General features: G+C 33.7%; 1 long non-coding RNA gene across 1 annotated transcript in view; it reads right to left on the bottom strand.

The window, feature by feature from the left end:
- Positions 1-2,497: 2,497 nt before the first annotated feature.
- The window catches only part of LOC148279804 (uncharacterized), a 61,100-nt gene continuing 49,973 nt past the window's right edge, over positions 2,498-13,624 (bottom strand). Inside the window, exon 3 of the long non-coding RNA XR_015822774.1 lies at positions 2,498-3,033. This is a non-coding gene — a long non-coding RNA (uncharacterized LOC148279804). The remainder of the gene's footprint in view (positions 3,034-13,624) is intronic.

Here is a 13,624-nt window from a genome sequence, read left to right as displayed (position 1 = left end):
AGAGATTGGTCAAAATTTTGCACTAAAAAACCATAAGTATACAGGTGTTCTTTGAACCCTGTCACATCTGAAACTACGATGATCAGTATGTGCAAGAAGACATATAAGCATATTAAAAAAAATATTTAGAACAAAGAAAATTTTAAATTTTTTTTTTGAAAAAACAAATGGTTGCTTACTTCTGCAGGGGAGAAGTGACGGGAGCGCGGCGCAGTGTCAGACTCCCCCCTCCCCCTCCTCGTTTCTCCCCTGCAGAAGTAAGCAACCATTTGCTTTTTTTAATATTTTATTATTTTAAACTTTATTAGTTTTATTAGTTCTAAAAAAATATTTTAACGTGTTAATATGTCTTCTTGCTCATACTAATCACCGGGGTTTCGGATGTGACATGGTTTAATGAACACCCTGTATATAAAAAAAATACATATGTTAATTTTAAAAATAAAAAAAAAACAATTAATCCCTTAATTGGGATTAAAAAACAGCTGTTATTAACAGCTTTATTCCCATTATCTCCCAAGATAAGGCTTGCACATATTAACATCAATATATATTTTTAAAACTACATTATGTAATACGTATTAAATAATGAGGAATGTGGGATCAGATTATGAGTTTGGAAGGAGAGCGAAAGGGGACCAAGAAAAGAAAAAGGGGATAAAAAAAACACATTTAAGAAAAAAATAATCAGTAAGAACTCAAGGAGTTCAGGATTCTGGGGATTTATAACTATGTTTTAGTTAACTATATGGTTAATAAAGATTTATTATTTTTATTATTATTATATTTATTTGAAAAGGTGTTTTTACACCAGAATTTGTCTGGTCATCTTACCTTCATGTTACAAAAAATATAAAGATACGTTGCGATCGGTGTACCAATGTATTGCCCTATGCACCATTAGGTGCGGAAAGGGAAGAATGATGATGATTTAAAAAACAAATGTTTAACAAATCATCTTTTTATTCCATAAATTAATATTGTGTTTACGAATTAAACAATATTTCAGTTTTGTTTTCACAGCTGAAATAAAATGAAAACATTTTTTCATCACGCACGTTCGCATGGAGAAAAGTCAGACAGCGATTCCTCTTAATTATTATATCGATGTCCGATGGGGCATTCGCCTACCATGCTTGATGTCCAGGATTTGATTCCTGCGAATTTGACATTACATATTTGTTCAAAAGTTGGTTTTGAAATTTCACGTTGCATTATTTTACAGGGGATCCGAGAGGCGGGAGACGTGATGACCTCTGTCCGTACATCACCCTTCCCCCTTATTAATATGCATGGAGTTGGTATCTAAATTCACACGAGGACAATATTGTATCGTCCCAGCTCCGTGAACAGCTTCGAGCGCGCAGGACAAGATACTGGGACGTTTGTTACGAGCGAGTTCGCGAAAACCATTAAACCATCATTTATATAGGACGAACTACATAATAAGGCATTTCTGCCGACATTTTCCTCAAAAAAATGCGCGGGAACGACACGCACGCGCCGAAGTCGCTATTAAGCGTTTTCACACAGCACGGTAGATTAACTTTTATGTATTTATTTATTCACATTGTATGTATTCTTTTTTTTATACAGAATAATGTTCCCTCACTGGGGTGTCCCGTGCTGAGGGAAACATTTTACAAAATGTGAAACATGCCTAAGATTAGCTATTTAACAAAGTTAACATAATAATAACAATAAAAAAAAACGTAAATAATCCAATTAACATAATAAACAATAAAAAACTAAAATATTCATAAAAAACATAACCAATTTATATAGACCAATAGAAAAAATTTCATAAACAGTGCACACATTTTACCTATTTGGCTTGATCCACTCATCGGTCCGTGCGCAACCCACCTCCACTATCCATTTCTTAATAGCAATTTTATATTGTGAGAACTTACTAATTGTCCTTATGGATAATGGAAGTAGATAGTACACTTTAATCGAGTAGTAGGCCAATCCTCTTTTATTGTATAATAATGAACAATGTTTTGAGTTTGTCCAAATTGTTTGTAGACGAGGACTGGATTCAAATCCCCGGGGAGCTGTTTATATTAAAATATTACAACAGAGATGAAGAACATTTTACCAAAATAGATGAATAACATTTTACATTTGAAGCCAAATATTAAAATTTCGCTATCAAATCAGGGCTCATTCCTCCCATAATTTTTTGTGTATTTATTTTATGTAAATGTGTCATTTGATTTAAATTTTGTGTCGATTTTACTTTTAAATGAAAACTTCAAATATTACCTTTAGCAAAAAAAGAAATCTTCCGAACAGTAAACCCTACAATAGTGAGTAATTCCTCGTCAGCTTCAAAAACACATTTAAATTTAATGTTTTTTTTTATGAAAGCAGAGAGAGGGTCTATGTAAAACAGAAAATACCGGCAAGGGGTCTAAGAGACAAAAAAGTTTTGGAGACCTCTGGTTTAGAGGGACATTGAAAGTTGTAAATGTAAATATTTGTTTGCGGTTTTCCTTACTGAATTTGGTTAGTAGAGTAAGAAATATAATCAATTCGTAATAAAAAAAGCAATTTGGTATGAGAGTATCCGAAGAAAGACATTTTGCCTTCACGGATTCGGGTACGTGGTGGATGCGTTCAATGTCCTCCAAATTGCTGTTCACGTGTGGATGCTGCGACAGGACAATATTGTATTGTCCTCGAGTAAACGCTAGATTGGGAAAAATTCCCAGGATTCTAAAGCAGATATTCTATACCACCTGAAGCGTAAAACTGATCACCTTACCTTTCTGTAGCACATGATCGAGATGCGCTGTATTTACTCCGATGCAGTGTCCTATGCACCACCGTGTGGGGAAAATAGATTGTCGTGACGATTGTTGTTTTCATCGGGAGTATTTTGTCCACTCTATTAACTCGAAGCGCGTATGAGCCAGAGGCGGCGTCCCATTGGACAATTGGGCAGGTCGTGACACACCACGTGGCCCGGCCAGATACTGGGGAGGGAGGTGGACGATCGATCTAGGCAGGGTACCTTCCCTTCCTTGGCTAGAGCAGCGCGGGATGACAGAATAGAGAATAATTTTATTTAAAAAAATATATATTAACAAAAATCTTAAATAATAATTCGTGTACATCGAAACCTCTTTTTATAAGGGTTTTGATTTTTTTAAAATTGAGTACTAATTTAACAGTGCGTAAAAGTAATATCATAAACTTTCGACGTAGATGTAGCTGATCTAAGCGTAAGACGTCTGTCAGCTAGTTCATCTGGAATGTAGAGTTCCCTTAGATATTCTGGAGCAGAGTTGTGCAGAGACTAATACATAAGCCAACAGAGTTTGTATTCCACCCTCTGTGGAAAACGTAGCCAGCGCAATTCCCAGAGTAGTAGAGTGATATGACTGAATTTAGAGATTCCGAAAATAAGTCTCGCTGCGGCATTTAATACAGCCTGTAGGGGAGTCATTTTATTACATATTTAAAAGAAATAAATGAAAATAACCCGCAAAATAAAAAAAGAACAATTTAAAAAAAATGTCGTTTTTGGTTTTCTTTTTCCGTAATGCGGTTGCATAAAATTGTAAGTAGTGATGATATTTGCACGGCGTTTAGAAGTAAGATTACATCTGTCAGTGATTCAAGCTGCAGTGTTTACCGCGATGGACGTTGTTTATTCCTGGCAAATAATATTTTCGTAATTTGTTCCGCCAACAAAACGAACGTAGGTAAAAGCATTAAGTTGAAATGAGAAAAAAACAGGACAAGTAAAGATTTTTTTTAATTTGAAACATTGAGAAAATTGGTCATCACATTTACCAGGGCAGGGCTTAATAATAATAATGTTTGGATAATTTATATAGCGCCATTTTTGTGAAAATCACCTCAAGGGCGCTGTACAATAAATAAATATCCCAACACGTCTTGCAGCTACAGAGCGCATGGACGGTTGGGATCCTAGTTCCTCGTCTAAAATTATGATATATTACAATTATGATATATATGAGCTAGATAACAAAACGTCTTGCAGCTACAGAGCGCATGGACAATAAGAAATCTAGCCCCTATTTACATTTTTATTTTTAAAAAAAATTGACAATGAAGTTTAGAGTTTTAGTGATATTTTAAAAACGAAATAAAAAGCTAATTTATAAAATTAGAAGTTAGATAACAACAAGTCTTGCAGCTACTGAGCGCATGGACGGTTGAAATTCTAGACCCCATTTACTAAATTTAGATATTTGATAGTTGATAACATTTACATGATATGATAAAAATAATATAATAGCTAACATCACAAAAAGTCTTGCAGCTTCAAAACGCATCGACAAATGGAATTTCAACAACATGAGAATGATTTCAAAAAGTTAATACTAAAAAATAATTTTAAAAAATGCAAAAATAATACATTGAGCAAAGAACTAGTAAGTATGCCAATTAAGTGAACATGTAACAGCACAAAAAGTAAAATATAAAAAACTAAACAAAGATAGCATTCCTTAACTTATTATTAAGGTTAACAAGACAATAGACGATACTCAAACTCGTCCCTGTTTTATTTTGGTATGCAGTAAACAGGATCTATTGGGCTTATGAGCAGTCATCTGCTGGTTTAATTGATTTTATTTATTTAACTGTTTTTGCAACGTTTCAGGTCCCAAATCCCAACTAGCAAGGAATTTCCTGCGCAGCTTTAGGTGACTTGTATAAAGGGCGTCGGACTCAAATATTTTTTCAAAATAATGATAATAATAATCTAAATGAGGAAGTTCAGGGCAGTCAAAAAAAAATTCTTACTCGCGGTAAAATTAGATAATTTAATTTTACGGCGAAAATTCTCTAAAATGTATGAAAAAAAAAGAACTACTTTGAAACGTAACAGGTTTATGTAAACAAGAACTAATTAATTATAGCGTTTTACTTTTAAATGCCAGCACAACTCATTGACGACAATTCGTGACGTCACGGGCGGAGTGACTTCAAAATTACAAAAGTAAAAAAACACAGCGATAATAATACGACACATCTTACTTATTTACCGGGCCCGGACTTCAGACCTTGCCACTCCAGTGTGCAGCGACAGATATCGCCTTGTCAGTGGCCATCATCAAAGCATTATCATCCTGCACCTCTCCACAATCTCAGTTCATGTCATCTCTCTCCAGAAAACCCCACCTCTGCTGATTGTATTTGCACCTAGACACCCCTGCCGTTAGTCTATTGAGAATTTTCCACGTAAGGAAGTCCAATCTGTGAGCGGTGTTTTTGGTTTCGGATGGCATTATCCAGAGCCTATGGTCGAGTTCCCCTCTCCACAGATCCTCTCTGCGTTTTTCTGCACAGGCCTCAAAAACAGTTGTGACTTTGAGGAAGCTCCTTCTCGACCCCAGTCTCTGAGAAGCCATTCGATGGTCGTAAAGGGGGTGTCTAGGGCCATGGATCTGTTTGTGTCTCTCTGTGTTCGCTGCTACATGTCTCCTGATGTTGGGTGGAGCGATTCCTATTATAGGATAAAGTTTGTGCACCGGTGTGGGCAAGGCAGCCGAATGACGAAAGCTCACCGGTTCATCTTGAGGAGCATCTCCACATGTACTCCGCACTTCTGCCTTGGGTTTGTGTGTCTCCACAGCAGAGTCCGCTTTTCCAGTTTGGCAGAAGTCAGCACACGCCAAACAAGTGGATATTGCTGTAAATGACATGGCGCGACTGGTATACGACACAACAAAATATGATTTAATTTGTTCGGCTTAGTTTGATAGTAGATAACAAATATAAAAATAATATTAAAAACACTGAACTTCCGCATTGAAGCTATTAAAAAAAAAACGATAGTGGAAACATAATTTTCTTACTGAATTTAATACAAGTCGATAAAACTTTTGCTACCATTCGTGTTTGTAATAGTTATGAGGAAAAATGACAATATTCGACATAAACCATCCGTATAATTCGCCAAAATCAAAGTGACAGGGGTTATAAAAGCGGTATTTAAATATAAATTAAATAAAAATCGCAGATTATGAAACTGAAATTTTCTTAAAAAGAAACTCTTTTATCGGCAGCAAAAAAACATTGCTTTTTAGTATGAGCAAATCGATAAGAAGATCCGCGGTCTTCATAACGGTTTCGGGTATGTGGAGGGAGTGCTTTCACTGTTGTGCGGCCTCAAAAGAGCGAACCATGAGAAATGTAAGGTATTTTAAAAAAATCAACGAAAGTAAAAAGTATTAGGCATAAATATATATTGAATTCAGTATTTTAAATTCCATGGTGACTGAGTTTCCTAAGTAAATCTTATTCTTCATATGTTATTTGTATGATAAAAAATCTGGTGTGGTTTATTTAAAAGCGTACTTAGTCGCTAGTAAACACTTTAATGAGGGTTTTATATTAATTTTGCGGTAGATACTCTTACAAGTAAATATACGATAAGAGAAATGAAATATTATGTTGATTTTGAAAATAAGGTGACATTAAATATATCAGGGAGTATTAAAATATTGTTTAAATTGTCGTCACCTGTTGCCTTATTCTCGTCGTCGGCCTCGTGGTGTAATGGTAAGCGCGTTTGCCTACCGAGCAAGAGGTCTCGGGTTCGATTGCCGACATGTCTCAAATCTCCCAAAATATCAAACTAATGAACTTCAATCTTTTTTCAATGCAGCAGCAAGGCTTATTACGGGAGTAAAAAAATATTCTCACATCTCACAACATTTTCGAGATTTGCACTGGTTAAAAAGCCCAGAGAGAATAAAATACAAGCTTTGCTGGACAGTATTCAATATCCCTTCATGAAATGGCTCCAAAATACCTATCGGACCTTTGTATTAGGGAAAATACATGTCAAAGAAAATCTACTCTTAGGTCAGCATTTGATTCATGAAGAGGAAAACTTGTCAACAAACACTAAATTTGGAGATCGTGCTTTTGCCGCCGCCGGCCCCTCTGCCTAGAACTAATTGCCTTCAAACTTACGAATCATCGACAGTCCCAGTCAGTTCAGATCCCAACTAAAATCCCACTTCTTTAGACTATCATACCCTCAATTTTAAATCTCGAAATATAATATATCACTTAAGTTTAGTTAGAATGTAAGTTTAGATATACAATTGTAAAGCGCCCTTGAGGTGATTTTTTACAAAAATGGCGCTATATAAATCAGCCAAATATTATTATTATTATGGTTGATATGAAATATTTTATTAAAAGGACGATTTCACACCACAATATTTCATAGTCTCTGGGTACGTATTCTGATGGGAAGTTAAAATTTATCTTAAATTTTTTCTACTAAGTAAAATTAAGTTTTCTGTATGGAAAATAGAACATGATTACAATTTCAATTACCGGTTACCGACGAAGATACTTTGAATTTTCATACAAATATACACACGTACACAAATACCGATATTAGCTTATGCCGTCTCAGTATATACCGATGAAGATAGACGTTCATAATCGCGGCCCAGGACTGGTACCTGAAGCGTAAAACTGATCATTTTATCTTCAGGTAATTTGAATCGGGTTGTGGTCCCGTGGCTAGTGTTTCGGATTCATGGCTCAAAGATCCGTGGTTCGAATCCTACTCTATTTCAACTTGATTCTCATTTTCTAATAGTGAGTTATTTACAATTCGTTGTAAATGGCCTTCAAATTATAGACCTTTTAAATTTATTCAAAATTGTAAATTCAATATGGGATTGCCCTGACCTATTATCTCTCATCAACTTCAGGGTGTCTGGAAGAATGACTAGACAGGTGCCACCGTTTTGTAGCAACAATTCACGGACAGTTTATACTTGTAATGCCGTATTAAATAGACTTCATGAACTCGGCAATAGTTATTCCCACGTATCTGATATATTTAGTGTAGGGTATTGTTCCTATAGAACAAACCTTTTGAACTTTTTCAAAGATGGTGAATGCTAATTAAATTTATTTATTCATGCATTTCATATATATATATATATATATATATATATATATATATACAGTTTTTTGTTCACTTTGCCTAGCTGTGTGAAACAGTACTTATGATTTTCTTGTTGTTTTACTGTAGAATGTTTTATTATTTAAACTTTCTACGGACTATGCTGTATAATTTTTAGGTTATTTTTTTAAATATAAATCTTGTATAATTTTTAGTTTAATTTTTTTTTATAAATCTTGGGTATAAAGGAAATTCACGTTTTAAAAATAAAAAAAAATATTAAGACAAATATGTTCATAATACGAGTATAAATGTTTGTAAAAGGCAGATTTGCCATTTATGTTTATAAAAATAAAAATAAAATAAAATCAAATTTATAACAGAATAACAATTGATTATATTAATTATCAGGTAGTTACACCTGATCCTGGCAACAAAGGGTAAATAATGCACCAGTAAAGATATTTAACATGAAAGTGTACATTTGGATGCACGGACACGCGGGGACACGAACGGCGGTCATTAATTCCGCGTGGAACAAGGACAGCGAGAAGACGACATTGTGGACGGAGGCAAAAAGCCGGTGGAAGGCTCTGGTGACGGTACTGCCGCGCGTCACCCTAGATCTGAAAGCCTACAACTCAATTTACACAGAAGAGCAAAATCGAGAATATTCTGTTTTGTTGTATCTATACAACAAACCGATAAGGGGAAGCATGTGCTCCTTTTGCTCTTTGACGCACCTATGTCCGGGTGGAATGAGAAGTTCCGTGTGTGAAATAGAACAAAAATCCTGGAAGAGTGATTTCGACTTGGTGGCGAGTCTCAGGTATTGGTACAAAATATTGATTAAAAAGGTGGTTTTATATTGCAATATTTCATGCTCCTGGACTAAAACTTGAACTGTAAGGGTGATCACCTTACCTACATGTCAGGGGCGAATCGTCAAAATAAGCGATTATGCACAGCTCACTAATAATAGAACACAGAAAATCATTACTATCGAAAGTCAAATATAAATTTGACTTTCGATAGTAATGATATTCACATATAAGTTATTAATTTAAAAGATACTTGGTACACTTCCACTTATTTATTTTGACCAATTAGCGCTTTCACCCTCATATGGGCATCTTTAGACTAGTGAATATTAGACAGTTGGACCCTGTACATTGTAATAAAACAATAAATATTTTTTTCATATAATAGAATACTCTCTTAAAGTACACCGCCAACACATGTTTCAATAATTTGTCTCACTCTGTTCCATTGAAATATTGCGTATTGTATCGTTTTCAACTTATTTTTAAATGTACCTACACTTAAGATAATATTTAGTTATATATAAATTATCCTTATACTGTATAATATTCACCAGTCTGAAGCTGCCCATTAGAGGGTGAAAGCGCTAATTGGTCAAAATAAATAAGTGGAAGTGTACCAAGTATTTTTTAAATTAATAACTTATATGTAAATATAAGTTAGCGCTCTCGCCTCCTCCCACGTCAATCCCGCGTCTCTTAGTTCGGCTGAATAAATTCTGAAATACCCAACGTTACATACTTTTGTAGAGACTACAAAAATGTACTATAAAGATTTAGTTGAAACCTTTTGATGTTCAAATCGACAATAAGACAATTGTCTTATTGGAGTACGGATGTTTCGAATGTGAAGTGACGACTCGCTACACAGTATGCGGCTTTAGATTGTAGATTGACCAAAGGATCGGCAGAGTATTCCAGAATGATAAGGCCAGGCTGCAAAACCGGTCCACGGAAGGAATGCACCGAGTGCTCCCAACGTACAACTGACTACGATACATTTAGATCAAATGCATTTTAAGTCCTTATTTGCTTTAAAGAATTCCTTGTTTTAGTATGAAAAAGGCATTATTTCTTAGATAACGGAAGTTCTGGAAAATTGTTAACTAAGTTTAATTTTCTGGGAAAGTTCTGGAAATTCGTTAACACCTAAGGCAGTGGTGGTCACTACTGGTCACGCATACTGACAGAGACGCACACCAATCCGTTCCTCATCATTATTTATTTATTTATGCTTTATTAAGTTAGTTCATAACATTTTAAGAACTACTAAATTGGTCCCAGAGAGTCTGAGGGGTTAATGGTGGCTGTTAGATGGCCAACACATGTTTTAATTTAAATTGTTTATATATATTTTTTGTTTTTTACTGATTCAATTTTTAAGATCCTCATGACTTTTTAATTTGTTTTAACTATGTTTTTTTATTACATCTTTTACTTTATTTTTGAATATGTTTTTTTTTTATCTTTCTACTCGGTATTTCGCTATGTTTTTTTTTTCATTCTTTAAATATGCTTTATGCTATACAACATACATTCATTTTTTTATTATGACTTTAAATATGTTTCTTACTATGTATTCTGTTTTTATTTCGCATTTTACTGAGTTTCAAAATATTTTTATAGACATATTTATATATTTTAACGGTTTTTACTATGTTTTCACTGGATTTATTACTTTGTTTATATTATTTTTTTTGCTACGTTTTTTTACTACATTTTAACTATGTTTTTACTACATTTTTACTGTGTTTTTACTATGTTTTTACTACAATTTTACTATGTTTTTATTACATTTTACGATGTTTTTACTACATTTTTTACCATGTTTTTACTCCATTTTTTACTTTGTTTTTCACTTTGTCCTGTATCTTTATGATTGTTTCTATATTTGGATTACTATTTTTTATATTTTTTTGACTGTCTTAGAACGGGGCAAATAACCCTAGTAAAATATAAACAGCTCCCCAGGGAGTTGAATCCAGTCCTTGTCTACAAAAATTCGGACAAACTCAAAATATTGTTGACAAAACATCCTGTTTACTGCACACTAAAATAATACAGGGACGAGTTTGAGTATCGTCTATTGTCTTGTTAACCTTAATAATAAGTTACGGAATGCTATCTTTGTTTAGTTTTTTATATTTTACTTTTTGTGCTGTTACATGTTCACTTAATTGCCATACTTACTAGTTCTTTGCTCAATGTATTATTATTGCGTTTCTTAAAATTATTTTTTATTATTAACTTTTTAAAATCATTCTTATGTTGTAGAAATTCCATTTGTCGATGCGTTTTGAAGCTGCAAGACTTTTTGTGATGTTAGCTATCATATTATTTTTATCATATTATGTAAATGTTATCAACTATCAAATATCTAAATTTAGTAAATGGGGTCTAGAATTTCAACTGTCCATGCGCTCAGTAGCTGCAAGACTTGTTGTTATCTAAATTCTTATTTTATAAATTTGCTTTTTATTTCGTTTTTAAAATATCACCTAAACTCTAAACTTCATTGTCAAATAAAAAAATTGAAAATACAAATGTAAATAGGGGCTAGATTTCTTATTGTCCATGCGCTCTGTAGCTGCAAGACCTTCTGTTATCTAGCTCATATATATCATAATTGGAGACGAGGAACTAGAATCCCAACCGTCCATGTGCTCTGTAGCAGCAAGACGCATTGGGATATTTATTTATTGAACAGCGCCCTTGAGGTGATTTTCACAAAAATGGCGCTGTATAAATTATCCAAACATTGTTATTATTATGATTATTGGCAATCTCAAGCGTAAAATGCGTTCATCACTATACTGAGGGGATGATGACGAGACAATAAAATATTAAGCTTATAATAATACTCACATTTTCAATGGAGAAACAGAAAATGGCGTAGAAATTGGTGATATGAAGGTTTTTTTGACTTACCTGTAAATGAAAGAAAAAATACAATTAATATTTAAAGCATTTTTGTGGTCAAACAATTTCATTAAACGTTCTTGGTGAATCCAGCATACAACCACTTCCGTCTACGGGTTTCGTCACGACAGTAATTATTACACTAACGGGCAAATCCAAAAAAGTTGCACAAAATAAAAAAAACTGACGTACTGATAGGACGCATTCTACTAGAAATTATCCCCACCAGTGCACGTTGGTGTTAGCATCTAATAGCATGCGTCTTATCAGCACGTCGGGTATATATTTTTTGTGCAACTGCTATGGTGAAGGTGTAGGTGTAGGATTGAGCGCAGTTATGCAGAAATCAGCCAGTCCACAATTTTCAAAAATTAGAAATTGGTGTTATCGAGTGCACTGAGGTTAATTCTATGTTCTGCTAAAAGCAGCCAGACCGCTTTCACACAAACAACTGTAATAATCACCTTCTGAAAATAGTGTCGATCACAAAAACGGCATTTCTCAATTTGCAGAAAACACCCACAGTACAAGAAAAATCTTACGGTACTTTAAAAATCATTGAAACTGGTCAAATACATAACAAAATTCTTGTTTATAGTATGAAAAAAAAACTGATGTATTCATTATTTTTCATTTGTCAAAGACAAAAACATTCCAACTGTTGTGTAGATATGATAATTCACTCTTTTCACAAAGGTGCTTGCTATTATCTAAGTTTCACTTTTCTATGGCCGGCTGCTATTTGCAGAACTACTGATGGATTTTTTTAAAGCTGGCGCGTTCGCAATTCTTACACAAACGCATTGTGTAGTATCTGTGAAAGGACCCGTGGTATGACATCGCACGGCACACGCATGATGAAAATAATCTCGGTTTCTCTCGCGCTCAGACGCACTTATGAGCGGGACATAGACAACTATTGCTTTGTTAGTTGCGAATGATATGGTAATAAAATATACACAGGATGCTTTTGCGTTCGTCCGAATTTCGCTGCGATTCTTAATACTAAAAATATAATAATATGAATACGATGTATATGTATTAAACTATGGACTAAAAACACTGGTTTATAAATATATATTTTCATTTAATAAAATTATGAGGCTGATTATCTAGTGCTAGCGCTTTCGCAAAACTTACACAAAAACATTTTTAATGTACAGAATATTCATTTAAATAATATTGAATTTATATTCAGTGTTTTTAAACATCTCTTTTGGATTAGAGTGGGAAAAAACAATCGCTTAAGAAAATATCATCTATTTATTTATTTTTAACGAGAATGTTTTTCATTTGATATTTTGTGTTTATTATAATAATAATTAACACAGTGTAATTAAAATGCACGGTGCAAATTATATTGGAGAAAACATGTACCTATACATACTTATTGATGAACAAAAAGATGGCACATTTGGTTAAAATTTAATATAACTTGTTGTAATCAACATTCTGTAGATTTTAAATGCGTTTGTGTGAGTTTTGCGAACGCGCCAGCCTTAGTTAAACAACCAGTACGTTCAATTAGTGTTCTGAAGGAGGGATGGGTACGTCTTAAAATTAGTGGACACAGAAAAGCCGGTAAGTGGTCACATACGAATATTTACTTACATTTATTAAAAGAAGACATTTTTCAAACATTAAAACTATAAAAAAAAAAATAATAATAAATGTACGTCTAGATTATATCGGCGCTGGAACGGAAAAAGTTACCAAGCGACATGCAGCACTTTACAGGAAAATTAAGTTTTTTTTTTAATTGATAAAAAAATCCCGAATTTGATTTTATTATTTAAATTATGCAGAAATCACGCCAAGATACTTGTGTACATTTTTTTTATTAACTAAAACAAAAACTTTAATCGACTTTTCGTAAAGTTGCTACGTGTTGCTTGGTAACCAAATATTTCCTTTCCAGCGTCGATATTAACTGCATAATATTTTCTCCATCTCTGTTAAGACATTCGTC

This window comes from Micrasema longulum, unplaced genomic scaffold (assembly GCF_059751315.1).
Source record: "Micrasema longulum isolate JH-2025_06_02 unplaced genomic scaffold, ASM5975131v1 h1tg000664l, whole genome shotgun sequence".
Taxonomy (NCBI): Eukaryota; Metazoa; Arthropoda; class Insecta; order Trichoptera; family Brachycentridae; genus Micrasema; species Micrasema longulum.
The sequence above is the reverse complement of the archived record's forward strand: the minus strand, read 5'-3'. Positions and strand labels throughout refer to the sequence as shown.